Source organism: Portunus trituberculatus, chromosome 50 (assembly GCF_017591435.1).
Source record: "Portunus trituberculatus isolate SZX2019 chromosome 50, ASM1759143v1, whole genome shotgun sequence".
NCBI classification, from domain to species: Eukaryota; Metazoa; Arthropoda; class Malacostraca; order Decapoda; family Portunidae; genus Portunus; species Portunus trituberculatus.
Genome location: NC_059304.1, coordinates 28,428,134 through 28,455,674, shown reverse-complemented (window position 1 = coordinate 28,455,674; position 27,541 = coordinate 28,428,134). Strand labels below are relative to the sequence as shown.

The 27,541-nt window shown below is 42.1% G+C and overlaps 1 protein-coding gene across 1 annotated transcript in view; it reads right to left on the bottom strand.

The window, feature by feature from the left end:
• The window catches only part of LOC123500119 (stress-activated protein kinase JNK-like), a 546,161-nt gene that overhangs the window by 488,083 nt on the left and 30,537 nt on the right, over window positions 1-27,541 (bottom strand).

The following is a 27,541-nucleotide window of genomic DNA, read 5'->3' as shown; positions in this document are numbered from 1 at the left end:
TTGTGCATTCCTTTACTCTCTAGTCCATCATATTGTCTATCATTAGGTTCAGGAATCTTTCTCCCCAGGCTTCTTCCCCCATACCACTTTCATAATTTTCCCAGTCCACTTTGTTTACAGTTGAAATCTTCTACTAATATCACTTTTCTCCTTTCTTTAACGTTTCTCATTAGACTCATTGTGTCATCTATCATGTCTTTATATTCTTGATTAGTCCATGAATTTGTTTTTGGTGGCACATATGTTACAATGATTGTTAACTCTTTTTTATTAATATGCATCTTAACATACAGTACTTCTGATTTTCCTTCGCCACATTCCACTTGGTTTATCACCATCTCCTTAACATTATCATGACTCCTCCTCCTCCTTTACCCCCCTCTGTCTCTTATCCGTACAATATACCTATTACCCAAGTCTATTTTGATTGCCTCATTTAGTTTTGTTTCAGCCAGGCATACAATATCCGGATTTTCTTTCTTTATGTAATCTCTTAATTCTAATTTACTTGATAAAACCCCGTCTATGTTCGTATACATCATTTTTAGTCTTTTGCCTTTATAATTTTTAGTTAAACTTGTTCCACTTTTTTTCTCTTCCTTCTCTCTTATATACCATTTCCTTATCCTGTCTCCTAGAATTTTCCAAAAAAATGCTTTTTTTTTCCTCTTCTGACCTTTCATTATTTTTCTCCCTTACTGCTGCCGCCAGTTCGTTGTATCTCTTCCTTTCTTCCTCATTTCTATTTTTCTTTATATAGATATCCTTACAGCCTTCTGTTTCTCTGAGTTTTGTTGTTCTATATAATATTTCTTCTGTTGCTGCTTGTGATTTTAGTAGTACAGTAAAGTCCCGGGTTACGTCGGTCTCGAGTCACGTCAAACTTGTAGTTACGTCAGTCCACTATAAGGCAATTTAAGATTTAAAAAATTGAAAATTTATAAATCGTAAAGCGCGGGATTTATTGTTATTGTTGGCCGCCAGGCGTCACTAGTGGTTACCTGCCACACTGCCCGCCTCACACTTGAAAACAATAACACCCTGCCTCAGTTCCACCACACCGTTGCCCCTGGCAAGAGTGTTATCCTACTTCTGCATTTACTGACTCAAGTTCTTAGTATCTTGCTCAATGGCACCAAAGAGAAAACTCCTTAGTGACAGCAGTGATGCTAAGAAAAGGAAAACCATTACGCTACAAGAAAAAGAGGACATAATTAAAAGACATGAGAAGGGAGGCAGCAGCTGTGTGTAAGGGAGTGAAGAAGAAAATGGGAAGCCCGTTACCATGACAACGGGGAGGTTGACGACCTTGAGGGCTCGCGCATCCATCACAACAATAACAACTCCTGAGCCTTCGCCTGGGCCACACGACACTCGCAGCTCACTTGCACCATCTGCGTCTGTCTGCTGATCCCTATAGCCCTTTCCTATTGCATTTCCTGCTCCGCTGCCCACGCTTCTACTCCCACCGCACTGCCTCAGGCGTCCACCCCTCTCGGCAACCTGCAGTCCTTTGCGTTCGCGGCCCTAATCAACAACAAAAACAAGCTGGTGTTTCATATTCCTACATAGTTGTAAATAATATAACAATATAACCTTTAACTTAGCTGAATGACCATAAACAATGATTGGTTGAAAACTCGATAATATGCTTTGAAATGTACGGAAACTCGAGTTACGTAGAGAATCAACTTACGTCATGTTTCAGGAATGTAACTCTGACGTAAACCGAGACCTTACTGTATTTTAATTGGTCTCGTTTTTCCTTCTTGATATGGTCCCATTCTGTTTATTTCTTCTACTTCCTCTTCTAAGTTTTGCCTATCTTCGTCGTTTAGATTTTTTAGTAGGTCTTTGACTGATTTCATTTCTTCTTTTTCTCTTCTTGGTCTATATTTTATATTTTTTTTCTTTTATTCCAAATACGATTACACTTTTTTCCCGCAATTTCTCTAACTAGATTTTCTTTTGTCTTGAGGACTCCTACCATTTTGTTTGTCATATTTTCATCTCTTTCTTTTAGTTGTTCTTGAATCACCTCCTGAAAATCAGCCTTATCTTTCTTTTCTTGGACTCTCCATGCTTGTACTTCTTTTTTTAATCACGTTCTGTAATATTTCCTCTTCTTTGTTTACTAGATGTGTGTGCGTTCGTGTGCATATACGTACGTGTGTGTGTTGCTATGAGACGAGGAGTAGGCCATTTTCTCCACACGCTGAATAAGCTGCAGGAAGGATTATGGTATTGGAAATACTCGTAACTGCTAATAATAATAATTTGAAGTGTTTCATAAAGTTAAGTGTTAATGTTTCCTGCCATTTTCTATATTTTCTGCTGTTTTCCCTCCTCTTCTCCTGCCACTATCACTTTCGAACATCGCCTCACTCGAAAGGCAAGGTTCCACATTTTCATATAATTTTCGTATTATAATTTATCATTCATTATTGCATTATGTTCTATTATCTACTTAATTTACAGGTATTAACGGTTAGGTTAGGTATATTGAATGATTCAAATGTATTTGGCTCTTATTTCATTCTGGTTTTACCCTTATTATAAAATTTCATATGGTGTTTTCGTAGAGCTTGGAATGAATTAGGCGATTTACATGTAAAACACGACTCATTATACGTAAAAATCATGATACGAAAGCCACTCCGGAACGAATTAATTTTGTATCTCAAGGCACCACTGTATATCATTTTGTCTATCTCCTACAACTCCTTCATCTCTTGATTTATTTCTCTTACTTTCCTCTAATCTCACTTTTAGTTCAGTGCTTTAATTTATCAATTTGTCTTGTTTTTCCATCATACTCAACATTACCTCCTTCTTGTATCTTATCTCCCTTTCCCTGTTTATCAGCCTTCTCATGTTACCTTTCTCCTCTCTAAAACCAGAAAAATCCTTGTCCATATTATTATTATCACTCAATCTCTTCAGGCCAATTGGTGTTTCAATAAACCTTTGGTTTTTCTAAACATGGTGTCTCTTTGGTCACATACATTTGGAAGCACCATGTAGCTCCGCCTCTCTCTCCATTTTTCTGTTCTATACAGGATCCAGATCTTATTTATTATGGAGACAAGAGAACCATATGGCCCCCCACACCCCTGTACATACGTCTTAGTCAGGCTCCAACGCTTGCTGAAGTGCTTCCCATGGAAGCTGTTTTCACGTCTTGTCAGTATGACTTTGTGTATTTACCTAGTTGTAGTTTTGTGTGAAAAAAAAGGAAGAAAGAAATATATTTATTGCTCAGACTTTTTTACAAAGTATGAAGCATAGCCCCTCAATATGTACATAATCTTATGTATCACCTAAACATTCACAACAATGCATTAATAAACTGTGCCAGATTTATCAATAAGTTTACATTATCACTTAGCATCAGTTTGACATAATTAAAATTATTTGGTTGCAATCTATAATACTTTATTTCTCAATTGAAGAATTTCTTGATTTTGACAAATCAACAAAGCATGGTATTCATCCCCTATCAATTCATTATTACATTTAGTACAATAATGCACCTCTCTGTCTGTTTGATTATATCTACCAACGATGATTGGTAATTTATTATTTCCCGTGCGAAGCTTTGACAAACTCATACGATTATTTTTATTAAGTTTAAGCAGGTATTCTTCAATCCCATAAATTTCTTTAGATAATTTGTAAGTACTACAAATACCTTTATTTGATATGTTTTCATACCACTTGTATATCCATGTCTTTTAATTTTTGTTCGATCGCTTTTTTGAACCATTTAGGGTTACTAACTGTCTGCGTCATCCACACTCATGACATTCCACACTCTATACAAATATTTTTTATGCATTCTATCCATGGTGACAAATACAGACCGCTCGTATATAACTGCAATAAGCAATTATACATTATATAACTTAATTTAGTGTTCTTTCCCGTCACTAACCTAGACCAATAACTTATCATCTTACACTTAATAGTTATATCAAGAGGGTAAACTCCTAGTTCACCGTATACCATGTTTGTGCTGGTGTATCTATGTACATACAAAACGTGCTTCAAAAACTTCATATGTAGTAATTCTATTTCCCTTATAGTACAATCACCCCATATTTCACAGCCATATGTAAGTACAGGCACAACCATCGTTTTAAACAGTTCTATTTGATTATCAACTGGCAAGTCATATTTACATGAAGTACCAATGATGGAACACAAAGCCCTGGTTGCCTGTTCCTTAAGAGCCAACTCCCCTTCCCTGAATCTACCATTATGGTTAAACAAGACACCCAAATATTTGTACTCGTTAACAACCTGAATAGTCTCACCCCTAATTGAAAATTATAACTACTTGTTTGTACCTGTCCTCTACTAAATACAACAATTTTGGTCTTGTCACAGTTAACCTTTAACTTCCAATCTGGACAATAATTATCCAAAGATGTTAGCACCTGTTTCATATTCACTTCACTATCACATAGCAATACTGTATCATCTGCATACATTAGCATAAATAATTTCAAATAGATATTGAGAAACTCATTATCAAAATCTAAATATTTACAATTAAGTTCAAGAAGTTTGTCCTGCAAGTCATTAATATAAAAAGCAAATAACAATGGTGACAAATTTTCTCCCTGCCTTACCCCCATATTACACGAAAATGTGTCCGACAATTTTTGATTCACCATCACACAAGATCTAACATTTTTATACATACTATTAATAACATTTAACAATTTACCATTAACATTATCTCTAACCAGCTTTAACCATAATCCTTCCCTCCACACCATATCCTTCTTATAATCTACGAACAAGCAAAATAATTTTCTCTTTTTCTATTTAAACAAATCAATAATACATTTGAACAAATACATATGATCCAGAGTTGAATATCCTTGTCTAAATCCTGCCTGTGTTTCATTGATAATGTGGTTAGCTTCAGAGTACAGATTCAAACAATTGCTCAAGATGGATGTAAATAACTTTCCCATACAGCTTAACAAGGTAATTCCCCAGTAGTTATTTGCGTCTCTGACGTCTCCCTTGTTTTTGTATAATGGTATTATTACTCCAATGGTCCACTCCATTGGGAAGACTCCTTCATCCAATGTTTTATTAAACATCTCAACATAAAGAGGAGATAATAGGTCTTGAGTACTTTTAATATATTCATTGATGATATTGTCAGAACCTGGTGATTTGTTATTTTCCAACTTATTGATGCATGTTTTTATCTCTTCAGACGTAATTGGGTTGTTCAATGTGGGCACATTCCTCTCTTGGTTAATTTCATAGTCAATGGTGTCATTTCCCTCGTTATCAATAGTTAATAATGCTTTAAAGTGGTCGTAAAATACCTCAAGATTAAGTTCACTCTCCTTGTTTTCTCCTTGTTCACCTTTTAATATTTGCCAGTATGATTTTGGATCTTTACTTTTGTTTTCTCTCAGTTTTTTCACAACAATGGAATTTTCTTTATTTTTCACCCTTGTTATTTCTTTCTTGTAGTTTTTACTTTTCTCTCTCGAGACAGGATTTTTTTTGTTTATTGTGCTTGTTCTTAGCTTTGTGGTATTGCTTTCTGGCATTATAACACTGTTTATCATAACCGTTCATATTGGTGTTATTGATCTTTTTAATGTATTTACTTTTACTTTTGTGGGGAAATACCTTCATAGCAGGTTCTACTAGTACTAATTGTAATTGGTGTGTTATGTCATCCACAGATAAAACGTCAACTGTATGAAGCAACTCATGCACTCTACTGACATCCACATGACTCACATATTCCTCTTTTCTCTCATGACTCCATTTTCCTGGTCTTGCTCTCACTGTTTCCTCCTCTTTATTACTCTCTCTCGTTGTCTGTCTTACCACACATGCAAATTCTAGCACCATCTGCAAACCACAATGCACATCTGAAAACAATGGCTCAAAATCCAATACCTCAAAATTTTTTACATGTTTCACAACAGTGCAAGTACCTATAACATAATCAATACTTGTATTGTATGTAGTAGTATATTCACCAATTCCCAAGTCATTGCCAACCTTTCCATTAAAAATAACGGCGTTATTGTTTTTACATACTTCTACTAATCTCTTACCGTAGGAACTTCTGTCAGGGGTATTGTCTTTATTACTCCTACTCATTAAACATCCTGTAGCACTTAACACAGCGTTGACATCAACTAGTGGCAATATATCGTCCTCAGTTATATCAGCAACATCTGACAGTATACCAGTATGTGCATTAAAGTCCCCACTAACAACGTGAAAACAATCTGAATGAGACAGAAAAACTCATCAAGTTCATCAAAATGTTCTCTCTTAGCATACCGTAAGTGGCTTGGTGGTATTTAAATACAGCTAATAAATAAATTCTTTTCCAATCCAAGATCTTGTCCATTTACGGAGATAGATAATAAGGTTTCCTCACTACTCTTAATTTCTTTCCACTTTATACTTAGAGTGTTTCTTACACCAATTAAAAGACTGCCTGATTTATATCTAGTTAGAGCACTTATGTTCTTATACACGATATCAAACCCGTTATTTACCATTATTTCCCTAACGTTACTCATGTCAGCGTCATCACACCTGGTTTCACACATGCACAATATATCATAATTCACAAGAAACAACATAAATTCCTTCGTTAATAGCTTAGACTTTAAGCCACAAACGTTAATTGTCAAAATATTCATACTCTGAGTGTGTGTTAAAACTTGTGGATCACTGTGTGCTTGTTTTGAACTTGTGTTTGCTTGTGTAGTTATAGAGTGTCGATGTGGTGTTGAGTTGTTTATCACTGCGTAGTTTATATTGTTATGTATCTGTGTTAGATTATATGTAGGTGTTATTTGTGTTGAATTTTTTTGCTGACTTACAGTGTTGATTGCAGGTGGTCCAATCTTAGGTGCTTCCAATCCGGAGATTCGATTCCCACTTTGAAGAGATCATCTGGTGTTGTAATCTCGACGGGTCTCTCCTTGTCCTCGAGCCATGCCAGTATCTTACCATCCCAAGTAGTGACGTTCCTTACAGCCTCTTGTTCCTTTACCATCTTCATGAGTGTAGATCTCAGTGGTGTCAGATCTTCATTGATGTAGATTTTCTTTTGTTTCTTCTTAAGCTCTTTCTTGTTTTTCACCATTGCGTTCCTTTTCTTTCTGTGGCAGAAACGTACCGTATTTTACGGCTTACAAGACGCACTTTTTTTCCTAAAAAATACCCTGAAAATACTAGTGCGTCTTCCAGGAAGAATGTTGTATTGTAAGGTAGCATTCAACCTCAAGTGAGCTTGGACACTTGACAGATAGCGACCTGGATTTGTATGTTGAGTCATTACATTATGATGTTAGCTTAAGTACCATTTAATTTAGCCTTTTATATTATGTAAACTTAGTACTTAGGTGTTACAAGTATTTACAATACCATAATCCTTCCTGCAGCCTACTCAGCGTGTGGAGAAAACGGGCCACTCCCTCGTCTCATTGCAACACACACATACATGCACACGAACGCACACACATTATGCCAGGTTCCTTTACACCTTTATTAATAGAACATCCAAGTGGCTTACTCATTCAAGCAAGAGTCAAAACTCCACTTGTGAATTGTATTCACATTGATAAAGTCTATGAAGCACGACTGCAAAATAAAATAAATACAAACTGCAGCACTGGCAAGTTCAGTTTTGGCGATCGGACAAGCAATTCTGTAATGTAAACAACAGATCCAAAACATGCCGTCACCCGCCACTAAAACAAGAAGAGATGGACTGTTTCACTGTGTATATGTATTTACCTATGGTGTTTTTATTTACATAGTTTTAAATTTGTGGTGAATGCTCCAGCAAATTTGTAATGAGTGGTGAAACAATAGTGTCTTCCAGACTCCTTGCTTCTGATGTTTTTGTGTTCAGTGGTCGGGTATATGGTGAATGTGTTCTTGTATGAAAATTACTTTTTTTTTCTTAGAAATTTCTTTCAAATATTTGGGTGCGTCTTCCAAGATGCAGCGTCTTGCAAGCCATAAAATACGGTACTATCACAGGCCTCCTTCTGTCACCAACCTTCCCCAACCGGTGAGCAATAGATATATCATCTGCTTCTAATTTCACTCCTACATCAGCAGCAACTTCAATAATCTTTGCTTGTAAAATATCCTCGTCCTCATCCGGTTCTTCCTCAATACCAAATATATGCAGGTTGTCTTTCCGTGTATACTGCTCCAGATGGTCGTTTTCGTAGCGATGTTCCAGGTTGATTTTTTGCGTGTTGAGTGATAACATGTTGGTTATATCTTTCACTGCCATAGAAACTGCAGTTGTGACAGCCACTGATATAATGCTGGCAATTCCGGGCATGATGGCAGCAACAACTTCCTTAACAGTTTTGGTTCCCTTGATAGGCTCCCTCCCTTCGGTTGTTAGGTTTACAAGCTCTTCTTCCACTTTTTCCTTTACCAACTGTTCCAAACTTGAGCTAATAGACTGCCCGGCCATTGTAGGGTCGGTAGGACTGCTAATGGTAAATCAAGGAGCTGTCCCATGCACGTCCTTCCTCCGCTGCTACTGTGTGTGTGTGTGTGTGTTTCACTGTTTGATCTGCTGCAGTCTCTGACGAGACAGCCAGATGTTACCCTATGGAACGAGCTCAGAGCTCATTATTTCCGATCTTCGGATAGGCCTGAGACCAGGCACACACCACACACCGGGACAACAAGGTCACAACTCCTCCATTTACATCCCGTACCTACTCACTGCTAGGTGAACAGGAGCTACACGTGAAAGGAGACACACCCAAATATCTCCAACCGGCCGGGGAATCAAACCCGGTCCTCTGGCTTGTGAAGCCAGCGCTATAACCATTGAGCTACCGGGCGTGTGTGTGTGTGTGTATGTATTTACCTAGTTGTATTGTGCAGGGTTCGAGCAGAGCTCATAGTGTCCTGTCTCCACGTCTCCAATTATCCAATTTTTCCTTAAAGTTATGCACATTATGTGCTGTAACAACTTCATTATGCAATGCACTCCACTTCCCCACGAAAACTGTATTTTCCAACATCCTTCACACACTGCCTCATCCTGATTTTCTTTACATGACATCTTGTCCTTCCATCTTCTGTCAACAGCACTAGGTCTTCCTTGTTTATCTTTTCAATACCATTAACTATTTTGTACATTGTTATTAAGACTCCTCTTTCTCTTCTGTCTTGTAAGGTTGGTAGTCCCATTTCCTTCAGCCGTTCTTCATATGTTAGGTCCTTTAGTTTTGGCACCATCTTTGTAGCAATCTTCTGTATTCATTCTAATCATCTTATCTCATTTAAAGAGCTCGGAGACCACACCATAGCTGCATATTCCAGCTTTGGATGTATCATGCTTGTGATGATTTTTTTCATATCTTTGTCCATGAATGGAAATGCCACTCTTATACATGTATTAGTTAACATTTTATATGATATACCAAATATCTTGCTTATATGTTTTTCAGGGTTGTTATTTTGCTGTATAATCACTCCCAGATCTTTTTCCTTTTTAGTCTTCATTATTTGTTCCTCTCCCATTAAATAGTCCCATATCCGTCTTTTTTTGCTCATTCCTAGCTCCATTACGTAACATTTCTTGGCATTAAACTCCAATTTTCACAGCTTACTCTACTCATAGATCTTGTTAATATCATCTTGTAACAGCAAACAGTCCTGGGTTTTCAAAACTCATAATACGTTTACATCATCAGCAAATAGATTAATGTAACTTTATCCCAATGTCAATGACATTTACATAAATCTGAAACATGATGGGAGCTAACACTGACTCTTGTGGCACTCCACTTGTTGCTTTATCCTAGAATGAGTATGTATCTCTGATCCATTATAGCAGGCAATAGAGGAGTGGAAACAAATATTATGATGAAAGCAACACGCAAGCTAAAAGGGTCACAAGAAGAAGAAGCTGCCGAGTCGCCGCAAGTCTCCGCCTTGTCTGTGGCCGATCTCATCTCTGCTTTATATTTTGGTATTCCATGTAAGATTTCACTTTATGCATTACAAAACAATCCTTTCTTGGGGGCAAGGTTTGTAAAAAGCTAATTGAAATGTTGTTTTGTGAACATAAATGCATATACAGGAATACTCCGTTTAACGAACAGGATAGGAGATGTCAAAGCTGTTCGTAGAGCAGAAATTCGTTAAGTGGACGTAATTTCCCATAAGAAATAATGGTAATAGGGGGATGTGTTCTGGGCTGGTCCCCAACATACCACATGGGTTAAAAAAAAAAAAATCATATTTTTTCTATTAGCTATTTACAATTCTTGTCCCCAAGAAAGGATTGTTTTGTAATGCATAAAGTGAAATCTTACATGGAATACCAAAAAATAAAGCAGAGATATGTCTCCTAGACTCAACCACTCTCAGGGATATACTCAGGGAATATCCTCAGTTTGTTCCAACACTGTAGGATGTTCATACAATAAAGTGTGCAATATGTGTATCTATTTATTGAAATACTTGTATTCTTATTATGTATACTGTCTAGTGTTAGATTTTTTATACTTTAATCTTAAGTCTATGCCCAAGGGATGGGTGGCAAGGTCCATCCTCCTCCTTTGTAGTAATTATTTATTAATTCAACAATAAATGTATCAATCAATCAATCAATCAATCAAGATTGGCCACAGACAAAGCGGAGATTCACGGCGACTCCACCGCTTCTTCTTCTTGTGACCCTTTTAGCCTGCGTGTTGTCTTTCACCACGATATTAAATTTATGTTTCCACTCCTCTATTGCCTGCTATAATGGATATCATATCATAATATTCATATATGCTCATGCCATGAGGATAACCTCGACTTCGTGGCACTGAGTGATAGTGAATTACTAATGAAATACCGCGGTATTCATATATGCTCATGCCATGAGGATAACCTCGACTCCGTGCCAATGAGTGATAGTGAATTACTAATGGAATACCGCAGTATTTCATTAGTAATTCACTATCACTCAGTGCCACGGAGTCGAGGTTATCCTCATGGCATGAGCATATATGAATATTATGATATGATATCCATTATAGCAGGCAATAGAAGAGTGGAAACAAAGTTAATATCGTGGTAAAAGACAACACGCAAGCTAAAAGGGTCACAAAAAGAAAAAGAAGCAGCGGAGTCGCCGTGAATCTCAGCTTCGTCTGTGGCCAATCCTATCTTAGACAGGCAGAGACAGAACACCACCTCGAGAGGTGGTGTTCCCAGCAGAGAGCAGAGAGAGAAGCAGGACGCCGCGAGGACGGTACCGCCATTTTAATTCACCTCTCGGGACGCCACCACACGCACCCTCACGCCCTCTCATCTACAGCTGAGTTACCCACGGTTTCCTCTCGGGATAGGTCTCCCATCTTATAGGTAGGCTAGGTAGGAAGTTATCTGACTGTGATGAGTTGTTATTGAATTAAAGGGTCTATTTTGTTAAGCTTGGTGTGTTCATCACTCCCCCCTTGGATTCGTTACATCTTTCTTTTCTCCCCTTACTCGGCCTAAGCTTCACTTAGGCCCAGTACAAGAGACTGAGCCTCACGAAGGTTCAGTAGAGATGGTGGCAGCGGTTTAGATGTGTTTTATATAGGCACATCGACCCACGTAACTCTCCGTAGAGACAGGAGTAATCAGTGCTTATCCCCCCCCCTTGTTTAGTAGTGAAGTGGTGTTTCTCCTCCGTTTATTTTTTTCTTCTTTTTTTTGCCTCATGTTTCGGGTGGCCAGTATGGAGTCACAGCGACAGGAAAGAGGAAGGGGAACAGTGAGAGTTAGGTGTTCGTCCCTTCCCCCATGATGTTTTGTTGGTGGTTCGGCGGTAGCACGGGGGCCCCCACACTCCCCTCACAAGTAATTACCTTTGGGTGGTAGTTGGCGCCGTGCCGGTCCCCCTTGCTACCCTCCCACCTCTAGTTTATCCGCGCGGATAAGCTAGGGGAGGAGACCAAAATTTTTTTTTTTTTTTTCCAGTTTAGGGTAATTTTTTTTTTACATTTCCCATTTGGCTCATATGTTCTGGCATGTTTTTTCAATAAGTTGTTTTCTTATGCATTGATATTTTGGTGTGATTAGCTTCTTGTCTCCACAGGAAGATACGTTGTTTTATAATGAGAATTTAAGTTGTGTTTTGGTGAAACAGAAAGCCACTGTTCACCCAATCTTCATTTTGTTTAGTTTGTGACAAGTTGTCAGGTATTTTTTCTTTCGTTATGGATGAGTTGGCGGATTTTCTGAGCTTAAGGGCGGAGTGGACGCCTAAAAAGGAAAATGAACCAATAGTTAAAACCGAAGATGATACGGTAGTTAACCAGATAACGAGCGTAAGTCCGTCAGGTGCAGAACCAGTAAATAACTTAGAGATGGAGGTAGATGCCTTGCGTGATTGTGTCTACGATTTGTTGCAGGAAGTTAGAGAGAACAGGGAGAGGCCTGCGAGTAACCCTGTTAAATGCCTCATGAAGCCCCGTGACATCCCCGTCCTTGAACTGCGTCACTTGAGTGGAGTAGAAGGAGTTGGCCGGTTAGCTGTTTTTTTTCTCACAGGTGGAAAGTTGCTCAATAGATAATAGAGAGAGGCAACAGATAGTTAAAATGCGTGTGGAAGCCCCATTAGCTTTACTGGTGCAAACGGTAGTGGAGAAGGAAGTAACCTGGGCACAATTTAAGCAATATCTTACAAAGGAGCTCACGGACCAGAATGAGGAAAGGTTATTTGATTCTCTGAATGATTTAAAATATTCGGTGGAAGACGACCCCATCGAGTTTATGACAAGGTTGAAATGTAAACTAGCTTTGGTTACCGTAAGGACCGATGCTGATGACGTGCCGTCTCAGGACAGGTTGATAAAGAGCAAACTAATAAAAGGAATGCCGAGAGACTGCAGGGGAAAGACTAGAACTGTACCTGGACGAAAAAGTATCGTTAACCAGGTTTCTGACCAAATTAGATACTGAAAGACTGGTGGTAATGACTCGGAAAGAGAGTAGCGTACGAGCGGTTAGCCCGGCCCCAGCCCACCTACCGACTGCCCCCGCGAGCGGCGGCGGCGACTACACCCCACCCGGCCGCCACATTAACACCACCCGCTAGTAGATTAGACCGGGTAGATCAAAGATTACAGCAATGGCGCAGAAGAGAGAAATACTGCCCATATTGCCGAGCTACTAACCACTCAATAGCCGAGTGCTATAAAAGACCACAACCTGGCTCCTGTTATGATTGTTTACGGCTCAATTGTCGGCGCGGCCATCCATCGTGCCCCGGTAAAGTAAACACAACACGGAATAGGATGTTATGACAATCCCCGGTAATCAGCGTAGATATCAATAACCATGTACTCGAAGCAATGTTAGATACTGGCAGTGATGTTTCACTAATTAAGATCAGTGTAATTAATGAAATGGGAATTCCAGTGAAACAAAGTTCAAAGATTCCCCCTTTGCAAGGAATCACCGGTAAGCAGATCAGAGTATTAGGCCAAGCTTATGTAACAATAGCCAGTAACAGTAACCATCCCATCATTGCTCAAGTAGCGGTCGTTCCCGATGAATATCTCAAAACACACGTATTGTTGGGAATGAACACGATCGGTCAGTCAACTCTCACTCTAGATCACCAAGCTAAGCGGATTCATTGGAACAATCTTGTTTATCCCTTAGTATTCGTGGAAACACCATATGGAAAAGTCAGGATGGTGAGAAAAGAACCTCAGTCTCCTCTCATAACCAGCGCTTCGGTAGAGTAACAACCAAAACACTAGTGGACTGTTACGAAACGACCCTAGTGGAAGTAAAAGTAAGTGAGGAACCTAATACCGTAATAATGATTGAGGCTAAACATGCCTGTGTTCAAGATGGATTGCCAACTATAATGCGAGTGACTGAAACACGCACTGTTTTCATTCCGTCATTAATAACACCAAAGTTAGGTTAGTGTTACGACCAGGAACCTTACTGATAAAGTATGAAATAGTAGACGAGGGACAAATAGAGATAGAAGACTCACCCCTGACCATCGCTAAAATAAGTGAAGCCATCGGGCCAGAAAATGATTGTGTGCCCACAAACCAAACTCGGTGGGAAAAGCTCAAAGTAATTCTCGACTCACGAGACTGGTCACATCTAGAGAAAGAACAAGAGCTTAGTTTATTTCAGCTCATTCAGAAACATCAAAAATTATTTATCGTACATCCGGGCGAATTAGGACTAATACAAGCAGATCCAGCCCACATTCAGGTAGACGACCCAACACCCTGTCGTACACCAATCTATCGATACTCCGAAAAAGCGAGAGAAACTATTCAGCAGATTCTACGTGATTTAGAAGGTAAGGGAATAATTGAGAATTCCACAGCCGCATGGTTATCTCCGATAGTTTTAGTAAATAAGCCTAATGGAGAAAAAAGACTCTACCTTGACTATCGAAAAGTAAACAAACAACTAACCATGGATATTCATCCTTTACCCAAACTTGACGAGCTGGTAGAAAGTGTGTCAGGCAATGATTATTACGCCACCTTAGATATGCGTGAAGCGTATTATCAGGTCGCACTGGGCTCGGCGAGTAGAGATCTCACGACGTTCAGTGACGGTGTCTCGCTTTATAGGTCTAGACGCTTACCCTTTGGGTTAAGTTGTTCCCCAGCGATATTTGCCCGACAAATGAACCACGCATTAGCTCCCTTACTTAAAGAAAACTGGGTTAAGAATAACCTGGATGATTTCATTGTTTATGCTACAGATTATACCACCTTAATCCACAGATTGGATAGATTATTCAGCCACTTAGCGTCTGTAGGGATTAAACTCAATTTATCCAAGTGTAGCATTGGGCAGAGACAAGTAAAGTTCCTCGGGCACATTGTATCAAAAGAAGGCTATAAACCAGACCCAAGTAATGTGGAGGCCGTAAAACAGATGAAACCTCCAACTAACGTGAAAGAGACCCGTAGGTTTATAGGAATGGTGTCGTTCTATCGACGACACATTGAAAACTGCTCCAAGATACTGGCCCCATTAACCGAGCTCACAAAGAAAGGAACGCCGTTCTATTGGACAGGTGAATGCCAGAAAGCTTTTGAAACGCTGAAGGAGAAACTAATACACTCTCCAGTACTAGGAAAAGCCGATCTCAATCGAGAGTTTGTCCTCGAGACGGATAGTAGTGCCACACATGTAGGGGCAGTGTTGATGCAGTATCATGGGAAAGAACCAAATGTCATAGGATATTTTTCGAAGAAGCTTAGACCAGTGGAGACTCGATATTCAACAACAGATCGGGAAGCGTTAGCTGTAGTACTAGCCTGTAGAAAATTTCACCATTATCTATGGGGTGTCCGAGTTTTAATTCGAACTGACCATCAGCCACTAGTCTCAGTTTTTCGCCAACGAACAAAATCTCCACGCATGAACAGATGGATTCTGGAGATGCGCGATTTTCAGTTTAAAATAGAGTACAAAGCAGGCAGGAAGAATGTAGTGGCCGACCAACTGAGTCGCCCTGTTCAGGTAGTAAATGTGGTAGGTCAAGATTCATTTCTAGGTTTGACCACCGATGAATTCATTCAAGCTCAGATAGCAGAACCTAGATGGAGAGAGATGAAGGAATATTTAGAAGGAGGAAGAATACCACGTGCCAGATACTCCCCTGTCATTTTGAATCAGTTTATTGTTCACGATGGAGTGTTATATTACTCCAAACAAAAGAAAGATGGAACCATCCTATATTTATTGGTTGTACCCCAGACACTAAAGAAACAAGCTATTGTATTGGCCCATGAAAAGAGTCTGGACATTTAGGACAACTAAAACCATGTTAAAAGCTGAAGAATATTTTTACTGGCCAAATCAAAGATCAGACATAAAGAAATTTATCAGAGAATGTATAATTTGTCAACAATGTAAAACTGCACCAGCTTTACAAAAGACATACCAGGAATTGCCTCCTGTAAATCAACCTTTGGAAAGAATTAGTATCGATATTACTGAAATGACTCCAGCCAGAGGAGGTTATAAGTACGTATTAACCATCATAGATCACTTTTCAAGATTTGTAAAGTTGGTGAAGTTACGGTCCAGACACGCTGAGGAGGTAGTTAGGGTTATTAAGAGTTACTTGGGAGACTATGGGGTACCGAAGGTACTCTTAGCTGACAATGCGTGCGAGTTCCGCTCACAATTGTTGACAGAACTCTGTCGTACGCATGGGATAGAGATGGTGTTTTCCACCCCATACCATCCATGTGGGAACTCTATCACCGAACGGTTACATCGAACCATGAAGTCAGTGCTAGCGTCTCTCGGGAAAGGACAACCGCACAGGTGGTCCGAGTGCCTCACGCAGTGTCAGCAGATCCTTAATGCGGCCGTACACGAGACCACTGGCGAACAGCCCTATTTCCTTTTCTTCCGGCGCCATGCTCCTCGCTATGTGGGAACTACTTTGCCCCAGGTGGACGATGAAATAGACATTAATACAGCCTTGGAGGCAGTGAGACAATCATCCCGTGCAAATAGCAGGAAGTGGTTAGCTAGAGCGAACATTGGCCGGAAGGACCAAAGAGTCGAGGTAGATGATTTGGTGTGGATAAAAGGAACAGTTTGGTTCGTCAGCTGATAGAAAACTTGGTCTCAAGTGGATTGGACCGTATAAGGTTAAAAAGGTGAATTTAGATGGAGTGTCATATGAAGTGGAAAATGTGTTCAATGGCAAAATACTCCATAGAGCAGCTGACCGAGTGAGAAAATATGTAACCGATGAAGGGTACGTGGTAGACATGGAAGAAATTGTAGTGCCTTCCGATGAGGAGGAAGAAGACAATGAGGTAGAGGAGCCCAGACCGACTCGTGAGAGACGGCCAGTGAGGAGATTTATAGAAGAATACTAAGTGTATAGACCCCTAGGGACATTGGAATCTTGTGACTGCCCTATACTTCTTTTGCAGCTACATCAGACCCGCTGCTGGGGAAGGAGACCGCCACTGTTGGGGTGGCTGGAATGTTCAGGAGGAGGGCCTCCTGAATCCAGTCCCCACAGAATAAGGCCTTGGAGAGGACTACGTCGGCCTCTCTACTCCGCCCCTGTACGCCTGGACTGATGGGAAGTGGGTGGCGCAACACCAACTGGGAGGTCAGGTCCTGCCGGACCGGTAGAGACGTCAAGGTCTCGCACTAAGTGGGAAATTGTAGAGTGTGAAATGTTGAAACGAAGGGCAGTAATACCACAGATACCCTGGACACTGTATATAGCTCTAAATGGTTATGTGTGCTCACGGTGGTGTATCGCGATTACGTGGATTGTTATGTGTGTGTTACTTTTTTGTTGTTGTAAAAGAGAAGACGAGGATTTGTTTTCCCTGAGGAAAAAGCCATGTACCGAGTAGCAGTACTGGAGTGGGATTATTACCCACTATTAGGGTATTTATTTAGTCCAAATCCTCATCTTCTCTTCATATGTGTAGCTAGGAATTCTTATATAGGGAGTCCCTGTAGGGGGAGAAGGGAGATGACGTATGGCTGCGTGCGCAGTCATCATGGCTGCCACCTTATAAGGTGAGGAGCGTGGTGGCTTCGCCCTCAGAACACCACCCCGCTCTCGTCTCGAGGTACACTCTCCAACATTCTCCAGGAAGAGCTGCAATACGCCACGTGGTCTGATAAGAGCAACTCATGAGATAATCACTATGTTTACAGCACCGTTCCTGTGGAACCTTCTGCCACTTCCAGCACAGCAGGCCTAACCAGGCAGAGAGACAGAGAGAGAGAAGCAGGACGCCGCTAGGGACGGGCCGCCATTTTTACCTCTCGGGATGCCACCACACGCACCCTCACGCCCTCTCATCTACAGCTGAGTTACCCACGGTTTCCCCCCCTCATAGGTCTCCCATCTTATAGGTAGGCTAGGTAGGAAGTTATCTGACTGTGATGAGTTGTTATTGAATTAAAGGGTCTATTTTGTTAAGCTTGGTGTGTTCATCACTCCCCCCTTGGATTCGTTACATCTTTCTTTGCTCCCCTTACTCGGCCTAAGCTTCACGTAGGCCCAGTACAAGAGACTGAGCCTCACGAAGGTTCAGTATATATATATATATATATATATATATATATATATATATATATATATATATATATATATTTTACATTGTTCTCTCCCCTCCGTGATAAGCGGATAAGCGTCAGGTAGGGGGAGATAGAAGAAATTTGTTTTGCCTTTTCAATTACATACACTTACATACTTTATCAATGCATGAAAATATACCATTTTTAGACATAAAATGTATTTTTTCACTTACCTGCTTCTTATATATTAGCATTTACAATGCTCCCTATTACCCAGCCGTCTATTCCACATTCAAAACTTTTGTCGTATTCCATCCTGGTAACCCCTGGCAACTTACGGCAACACCGTCTCCCTCAGCCAGCCACGTCATTCTTTCTTGAAGCATTGGCAAATATTGGGGAGGATGGGTGGGTATGTATATAAGAAGCAGGTAAGTGAAAAAATACATTTTGTCTAAAAATGGTATTTGTTTCACATATAACCTGCTTCTTATATATTAGCAGATTTCCACATTATGCCATAAGGGTGGAATACGCCGATGGGTGAAAAGGTCCACAAAAAGACACTCTGGTCTCACCTATGAGGGTTGGAGACTGGAGAGTGAGGAGACCATGACCAGGCAGTGGTAGGGACTTCTGGTCTCCTTTCTAAGTCTTGGAAGTGTCCATTAGTGAGGTAGTGGTCCCACCAAATTCCCAGCAGCAATTACCGGGCCAAGGGCAGACACATCTCCTTCCTGCCGTTGGATGTCACGGAGATAGTAGTCCACAAAGACTGAGTGGGTCTTCCAACAGGCTGCTTCTAAGATAGATGCCACAGAACTGTTCTTCCAGAGAAGCATGGAAGTGGCAATTCCTCTTATATCGTGTGCCCGTACCTTGAACAAGGGGCCGAGTTCCTTGGGAAAAGACTCATGAGCCAAGACGTCTTGATTGTATCCCGTAGGAAGAAAGAAATAGCAGCTTTAGACATTCGCCTCGCAGGGTCTCTCAAAGACACAAAGAGACTTCGAGGCCGAGAAGCGGAAGCTGTTGCAGCAAGGTAACGTCGTACAGCTCGCACTGGACGTAGGAGACGTTCCTCATCCTCTCTTCCCACCACTGGTGAGATTTCGAAGAGGGAACTCTCTAGGAACGGGATTAAGAGGGGTTTCTGTCTTAGCTATGAATTCAGGAAGATATGACAGGATAAGATCCTCTCCTCTTGAGGCTATGACCTGAGAAAGGGCATGAAGCTCTCCAACCCTCTTAGCCATAGCCAGGGCCACCAAAAAGAGGGTCTTCTTAGTCAGATCCCGTAATGAGGCTTGGTGAAGTGGCTTTAATGGAGGACATGTCAGAGCCTTAAGGACCACGTCTACATTCCATGAAGGAGCCCTACAAGGTGGGCGTTGGACTTGCCTTGAACAAGTCTTTATGACCTCGCAGAGAACTGGGTCGGTAGAAAGATCAAAGCCTTTAAGGGCAAATACTCCATTGAGCATGGCCTTGTAGCCTTTAATGGCAGTGACTGACATTCTGCAATCCTGTCTAAGAAAGACCAAAAAATCTGCAATCTTCTGGCTGGTGGGATTAGAGACCGTGTGATCTTCTCTCTTGCACCACTCTCGAAACCTTTTCCACTTGTATTGGTAATTCATAATAGTGGAAGGTCTTTTAGATTTTGCCAGGAATTCCGTAACTCGGGAGGAATAGCCTCTGTAACGAAGGATTCGCTTGACAGTTTTCACGCGGTTAGCTGTAGCATGGGGAGAGCTTGATGGAATCTGCGAACATGAGGCTGACAAAGTAGATCTCTGCGCTGCGGTAGGCACCTGGGAGTGTCTACTGAGGCCTGTATGAGGTCTGGGAACCATTCCCTCTGTGGCCAAAACGGAGCAATCAGAATAACGTTTGTTTGACGTGCCATTCTCAGCTTGTTGAGCACCTTCCTGATCAACGGAAAAGATGGGAAGGCATAAAGATCTTGATGATCCCAATTGTACAGAAAGGCGTCTGTGGCTACTGCCATTGGATCCCGAAACGGGGATATGAAGTTTGGTAGCCTGAAGTTGAGCCTCGTTGCAAAATAATTCCAAAGCCTCCATAGGAGATTGCAAACCTCCTGGTGGAGAGTCCACTCTGTAAAGATCATCTGATCCTGTCTGCTGAGGCAATCCGCTAAGACGTTTGCCGAGCCCTTCACGAATTGGGTGAGGATCTGGAAGCCATGATCCTCTGCCCACTGTAGGATGGCTTGAGCCTCAACATTGAGGCTTCCTGAATGAGTCCCGCCTTCTTTTGCCAGATACAACAGGGCCGTGGCATTGTCGGAGAACACTGCCACCGTCTGTCCTCGGACATGATCCTTGAAGTGCAGAAGGCCGAGACGTATAGCTTTGAGTTCTAGAAGGTTGATGTGTAAAGAGAGCTCGTGAGTGGCCCACACACCGCTCACTGAATCGTGTAGAATCGACGCTCCCGAGCCGACGGTGGAAGCATCTGTGTACAGACAAACATCCGGGGAAGCTAACTGAAGGGACTATCCCAACCAAAGATTGTGGTCCAGTGTCCACCACTGAAGATCGTCCAGGATTTCAAAATCCCAAGGAACTGGAAGGTTGTCTCCGTCGGACTGGCGATCTCAGAATTGGGAAAGGCGAAATTGAAGGCTGCGCATCCTCCATCTTGTCCCAGGAATTAGATGCAGCAGAGAGGACATGTGGCCTAGGAGGGCTAACCAAGCCTTTGCTGGAGGGGACTGAACACTTAGAAAAGTCTTGATTTGAAGTTGTAGATTCTCTAGGCGTTTCTGTGTCGGGAAAACCTTCAAAAGAGGAGAGCGAATCTCCATCCCCAAATAAATCCTTGTCTGGGAGGGTGAAAGCGATGACTTTTCCCAGTTTACCTGGATTCCCAGTGATGCACACAGACGGAGGAGGTAACTGGTTGCCTCGAGTGCCGTCTGTTTCGAGTGAGCTAACAGCAGCCAGTCGTCTAAGTTACGGAGGAGGCGAACTCCTTGTTGATGTGAAGCCGCTGAAACTGGACCCATCATCCTGGTAAAAACTTGAGGGGCTGTGGAGAAGCCGAAGCAAAGAACCCTGAACTGGAAGTGACGCCCTCTCTATATAAAGCGGAGAAACTTTTGGCTGTCTGGATGGACTGGGATCTGAAAATAAGCATCCCAGAGATCGATGGCAGTCATCCAGTCGTGTCTGTGGATGGCGGACATTACCGTCCTCACCGTTTCCATCCTGAAGGGAGTGGTAGTCACATAACGATTCAGCGTGGATAAATCGAGGATTGGGCGAAAGCCTCCTGTATTCTTGGGCACCACAAAGAGGTGACTGTAAAAACCTAGATTTGCAGACGTCTCCTCTATTCCTCCCTTTGTCAAGAGACGTTGGACCTCGGATTCTAGTGCCTTGCCCTTCTCGGAACCTGGAGTGTAAGAACGAAACTCCAAAGGTGCCGAGGTGATGGGGGGAAGAGATGTGAAGGGGATCTTGTAACCTTTGCGAAGGATGGAGAGAACCCATGCCTCTGCACCAATTGCCATCCAACTGTCTAGATTCTTGGCCAGACAACCTTCTTCTGGAACTTGGGAAGACGGCCAATCTACTTCCGAAAAAACTTCCCCATCTTCTTAGGGCAAGAAGTAGAAGGAAGAGTGGAGGAAGACCTCTGATGCGGCGCTCTTGAACAAGAGACCGGTTCTATGCGCCGTGTGGAAAGCGAAGTCCAATGAGAAGATTCACCAGTGGGCGCCGCACAGGGACCAAGATCCACCAGAGGTGTGCCAGTAGCTGGCCTTGGCTTAACCAGTGCCCGAGCTGCTGCTTGCTGGAAAGAAATGGAAGCAGCCTTATCTGCCACCCGAAGAGCTTCCTTAACCTTATCCTCATCGAAGAGGAAGGCCGAGTCAATAGCTGACTTCCTGAGATCAACCTTGGTAGTAGTCTTAAAAACAGGGGGAAGATGAGAGAGAATCGCCTCCCTTCTCATGGCCTTGACATTAGTTAGAGCAAAAGCCGAATCTTGAGCTGTATCTACCATGGCAAACTGAATGCTGCGGAACAGTTGGTCAGCTAAGAGCTTCTCCTCCTGATCTGGTTGTAAAGAGGAAACCAGTCTGTAAAAGGCGCCAATAGCCCAAAACAGAAAATTCTGTGCCTCACGTTGGCGTGCTAAGATACCTTCCAGGCGAGACATATCTGCATGCTGTACCACCATCTGTGGGTCTTTACCCTTAGTGGTGAGGGCAAGGGCTAAGTCTGTGTTGAGTTTGGCTGCTTTCCCAGCAAACTCATGTCCACTGACCCCATAGATCCTCCTGTACCGGCCGGAAGGGTAGCGAGCAAGTGATGGCCGGGAGCCTTCATTAGCACAACGAAGAGCTTTAGTGGCGGACTGTAGAGAAAAATCCATTGGCTGTGCCCTAGTGAAGCGGATGTGTTTATCCTCCACCATCCTGACTTCCCCTGGGGGGCACTGGGCGATGAGATCCTTCCGCATATCCAAGAGCCTCCGGAAAACACTGGGCAATATATTCTATTATGGACTGAAAGATCAGAAGGGAAACAGGCTCTCTGTTAACCCTTGTGTCAGCTTCCTCCTCAGAAGAATCTAGGCCGCGATTTTCAAAGTATCCAGAAGAGGGGACACCTGGTAACCCTGGATCTCCTGATGGACCTCGGGTTCTAGTGTGCAGAGAAGATCCTGGATCCTGAAGGGATCCTAGAACAGATCCTGTTGCCTCAGGGTGAGGGGCAACAGGGTGAAACTGTTCATGGTGGAAAGAGGCATAGGAGGTGGCGTCTGTACCTGGCACTCCTGTGTGCCTTGTGGACCGAGAAGGGGCAGGAAGCATGGCATGGATCACACCCTTCTCAAGCTGTGTGGGCTTGACTGAGTCCTCAGTCAAAGCGCCCTGGAGTTGCACAGCAGGACCCTCACCCAGGGTCTGTGGGCAAAAGCGTTGTACTGGACACACACGCCTGTTCCTGCCCTGACCCCGTCCTGAAGGAGATCCTACATGTAGAGGATCCAAATCTCCCCCCACCTCAGGACAGGATCGCTTGATCCTCCATGGATGATCCTTAGGGGTCCTAGAGCGTTTCCCCTTTCATGGATCCAGCGGAAGGACAGCCTGATCTAATCCTAACTCATCCCCGGGCCTCTCCTGCTCCCGGTTACCCCCCGCCGGCATGTCAGCTAGGAGTGACTTCACACTCTGCCTTGTGCCGAGGCCGGGAGGGGGGTTGGTAGCGGACTGCACCACACCTTGAACCGAGAGCGAGGGGGCAGCTGTAAGAGAGGCGGTATTAGGAGCTAACCTGCCCTTTACTTCCTTAGACACCATAGCTGAAACCATATCAGGGAAGGAAACATTTACTGCCTTCCTGAAACCCGAGGAAAGCAGCCAACTCCTTGAAAAAACTTGACTTATCCCAAGGAGACACTTTGGATCCCGGAATCTGAGAAATGAATCCTCAGGCCCCACTGATCCAGGTACCGAATCCCTGTCTGATCCTGAAGCCGTGGGAGACAGGACCGCGCCACGAGAATCAGAATATTTGGCAAAAGGCTCCTGAGACTGACCTGAAGGGTTAGAGGCTTTCTTCCTAGCTTTATAGTCTCGCCTCTTCTGTAAAGTCTGTTGGTACTTACGGGAACTGAGCACCCGCCTGGGACTTCACTCAGCACACTCCCGACATCTGTTGTTTACATCACAGAAACCATCACAGCAGACAATACATACAGAGTGTGGATCGTTGTGGGCACTCCCAAGGACTCTCCTGCATCCAGACGAAGCACAGACTCTCCTGACAACATGTGAGGCCGAGGAAAAAGGTGATGAAGAGCCCAGCGGTGAGCCGGCAGCATGGCGGGTTGAGTCCTGGCCGCCGCCGACACTGCAGTCACCGCCACGAACAAACTCGACGTCGCCATAGAACAGCTGGGCAAAAAAGTTCCAGAGCACTGTAACAGACACGCACGCAAGCGCGTCTTAAGAAAGAATGACGTGGCTGGCTGAGGGAGACGGTGTTGCCGTAAGTTGCCAGGGGTTACCAGGGTGGAATACGACGAAAGTTTTGAATGTGGAATAGACGGTTGGGTAATAGGGAGCATTGTAAATGCTAATATATAAGAAGCAGGTTATACGTGAAACAAATATGAAATAACAGTAAAAGTTTTTTTAGTGTTCTTACCTTAGAGACACATGTTTTCGGCTAATGGTGGTAAATGATGGAGGAGGAGGAGGAGGAGGAGGAGGAGGAGGAGGAGGAGGAGGAGGAGGAGGAGGAGGAGGAGGAACGGAGGGAGGAAGGGAGGAGGAAAGGATGAACATTAAACATTAAACATAAATTAAAACTGCACTTCCCTTAGACAAAAAAAAAGGTCAGTAAATGGTGTAAAAATTATCACAGTGCATGAGATCCACGGGAAACACGTATATACTAGCTCAGCTGAGGCATGACCGATGTGCCAAGCCGCCGACTACAGTGGCAACATCCCCAAGAGTGGCTCGTATGTCAAAATTTTGATCGTATCTCGAAATGAATAAAAATATCAAATCATAGCTTGTATCTCAAAAAAAAATTGTATCTCAAGATACCACTGTATATACATAGTTGAATGTAGATCCACCAAACCTTACAATGGAGAGGTTGAAGAATAGCCACAGTAAAATCACCATTTTCTGTTTAAACTCACGAGACATTTCGTGACAAATGTAATCCCATCTTTAGCTACTGAAAAACATGCAGGGTGAGCGATGGGACTCATACACCCTCTAAAGATCCCGGGAGAAAGAGGTCCTAAACAACGAAAACATCTCTTGTGTACCCAAGTCCTAGCAACTGACATCTATCAAACCTGCCTGATCCACACAATTCTTTTTTTTTTTTTTTTTTTTTTTTTTACATTACAAGGGCACTGGCCAAGGGAAAACAAAGTGTTGGAAAAAAAAAATCCCGCTGGTTGCCAGGCCCTGTTAAGAGGAAAAAAAAAAAAAATCTAAAAGGAGGGTCCAGTTAACGTAAGAGGTGTCTTGACACTCCTCTTTTGAAAGAGTTTAAGTCATAGGCAGGTGGAAATACAGACACAGGTAGAGAGTTCCAGAGTTTACCAGTGTAGGGAATGAATTCTAATATAAGTAAATTCTAGTTCTGCAGTCACTTGTACAAAGTAAAGAAGGTTATTTATATAAGCTAAAAAAAGCAATTACCTATATATTACCTATATATTTCTGCTTCTAAAATCAATTAGTTAATAAAAAACTAATAATAATAAGCATTTAAACAAAATTTATGCAAAGATCATGACAAAGACATGGGTCTTAGTCCACCTTCCCAGCGAAGGTAAATCCTTCCTGATTGTTGCTGAGGGAAGGCAGCATTTGCTCTTAAGAATACCAATTCTCCCAGATGGTATCCTTCAACTGACAAAGGTGGAAGGTATTCTTTAAAAATCCATCTTAGTGCAGTTCCCACCAGAAGCCGTGTGGGTGTGTGTGACAACATCGAGGGAAGTTAACCAATATCAAATTGAATAAATCTCATTATTTGATTGCATCTTCTTAAATATCAAGTCGCGTCAAATCGAAATCACATTATTCAAACTCACGTTAATCGAGAGTTAACTGTACAGCATATACAGGTTGAATCTCCCAAATTCTGCAACTTCTAGAGCTGGGGCTTGCAGCTACTGGAGTATGAAATATTTCAGACTACAGGTGGTCCTTAAAATAGCACAGAATACTGCTTTCTAAATTTTATAAATATAACATGATCCCCAACAGTTTTTATTATTAATTCAACAATAAATACCAGTAAAAGTGAGTTAATAATGGAATAAAGTATTATTATTCTTTATACAGTAAGCCCCCGAATTTAGCAAAATCCAGCTTAGCAAAACCCTTATTTAGCGACTGTCTGGAAAAAGGCCAAGCCCTCAAGTTTAGCGATTTTCTCTCATATTTAGCGAATGTACCGCGCTACACTGTCCCGCCTCCCGCTCGCTCTGAGCCAATTGTCCCGCCTCCCGCTCACTCTGAGCCAATCACGTGTCTGTTTGGCCGTGACGTCAGCCCCACAGTGCCTCTGGCATTCCCGCTCGACACTTGAGCTATTGTGTGTGTTAATCCAGCGTGTGAACTCATCTTTTGTGCTCCCATCCTCGCTGTTTAGCGAGTTTCGCTATCACCATGACCTCCACTAGTGGTTCGGGGGGTGCTGATTCTCGTGAAGGTGGCGATGTTGCAGCTGTAAATGGGGACTTGAAATGGGGACTTTGGGCGGACGAAACACTGACTGGTATTTTTCCCTATTTAAAGTAGTATTTAAATTTGGCGAAATTCCAATTTAGCGATAGTTTTGGCAGACTAATAGGATCGCTAAATGTGGGGGCTTACTGTAGATAAATACCAGGAGAGGTACAATAATTTTTTCCAAAACTAAAGTTAACCTTGTCTCATGCTGTACAGCATATACATATCCATACAAAATCCAATATTCTTGAAAATTCACCAGTTCTCAGGTATAGAAGTTGCCAGACTTTTGGTTGTCATTTGTATAATCTTGTGTGAATGGGGAGTTTATTGTATCTACCTAATGTTTAAACCAAGTCTTAAGCAATGTTGTGGAGAGCAGCAAACAGTTTTGTTCATAAACATTGGATTCTGAGCATGAGTAGTTCAAAGGCAGATAGCCACATACATAAGGATAGCAAAGAACACATCATGCTGTTAACAATATGACTGAGACTTCATTACAACCTCTTGTTCATGAACAGATGTGTTATATTTTTTTTCACCATCTCCATGTACATGTAGGTAAAAGCCACTCTAATATTATTCAACATCCTGCAAAAACCCCACTTATATGTTTCTCTGGTATCAATGTGTCCTAAATAATCATCCCCACATTCTTTTCTTTATTGTTTTTCATTATTATATCTTCACCCATTTCATAGTTCCATGTAGACCTCCTTGTACTTTTCCTATCTCCATCACACAACATTTCTTAGAATAATATCCGTTTCCACTTTAGACTCCAACCATAAATTTTATCACTCTATAGCTTTTTTTGCAATCCTCTTGGCTCTTACAACTTTCTATCATACAGTTCTTCAAAAAGATGCTAACAGTAACAAGAACAAGTGTTTTGAACTACTTGCTGATCACCTGGAGGACTGCTTTATTGAATGCCTAAGTAAAATATACAAAAAAGACAGTGCCCAAGTTCATTCACCCTCACAAAATTTTGCACTATCCAAGTTTCACGATCCTCGAGTTCAGCACTCTCATAAATTCTTACTATCCCAAGCTTCATATATCATCATACTGAATTTCGCATTCTGCTTTTACAAGTATTGGTCATGTCTAATTACCATCAGCATAACACATCCTACCTCAAAACTCCAATGAGATCTTCCATATCTGCAGCACTGACAATGTCCCACC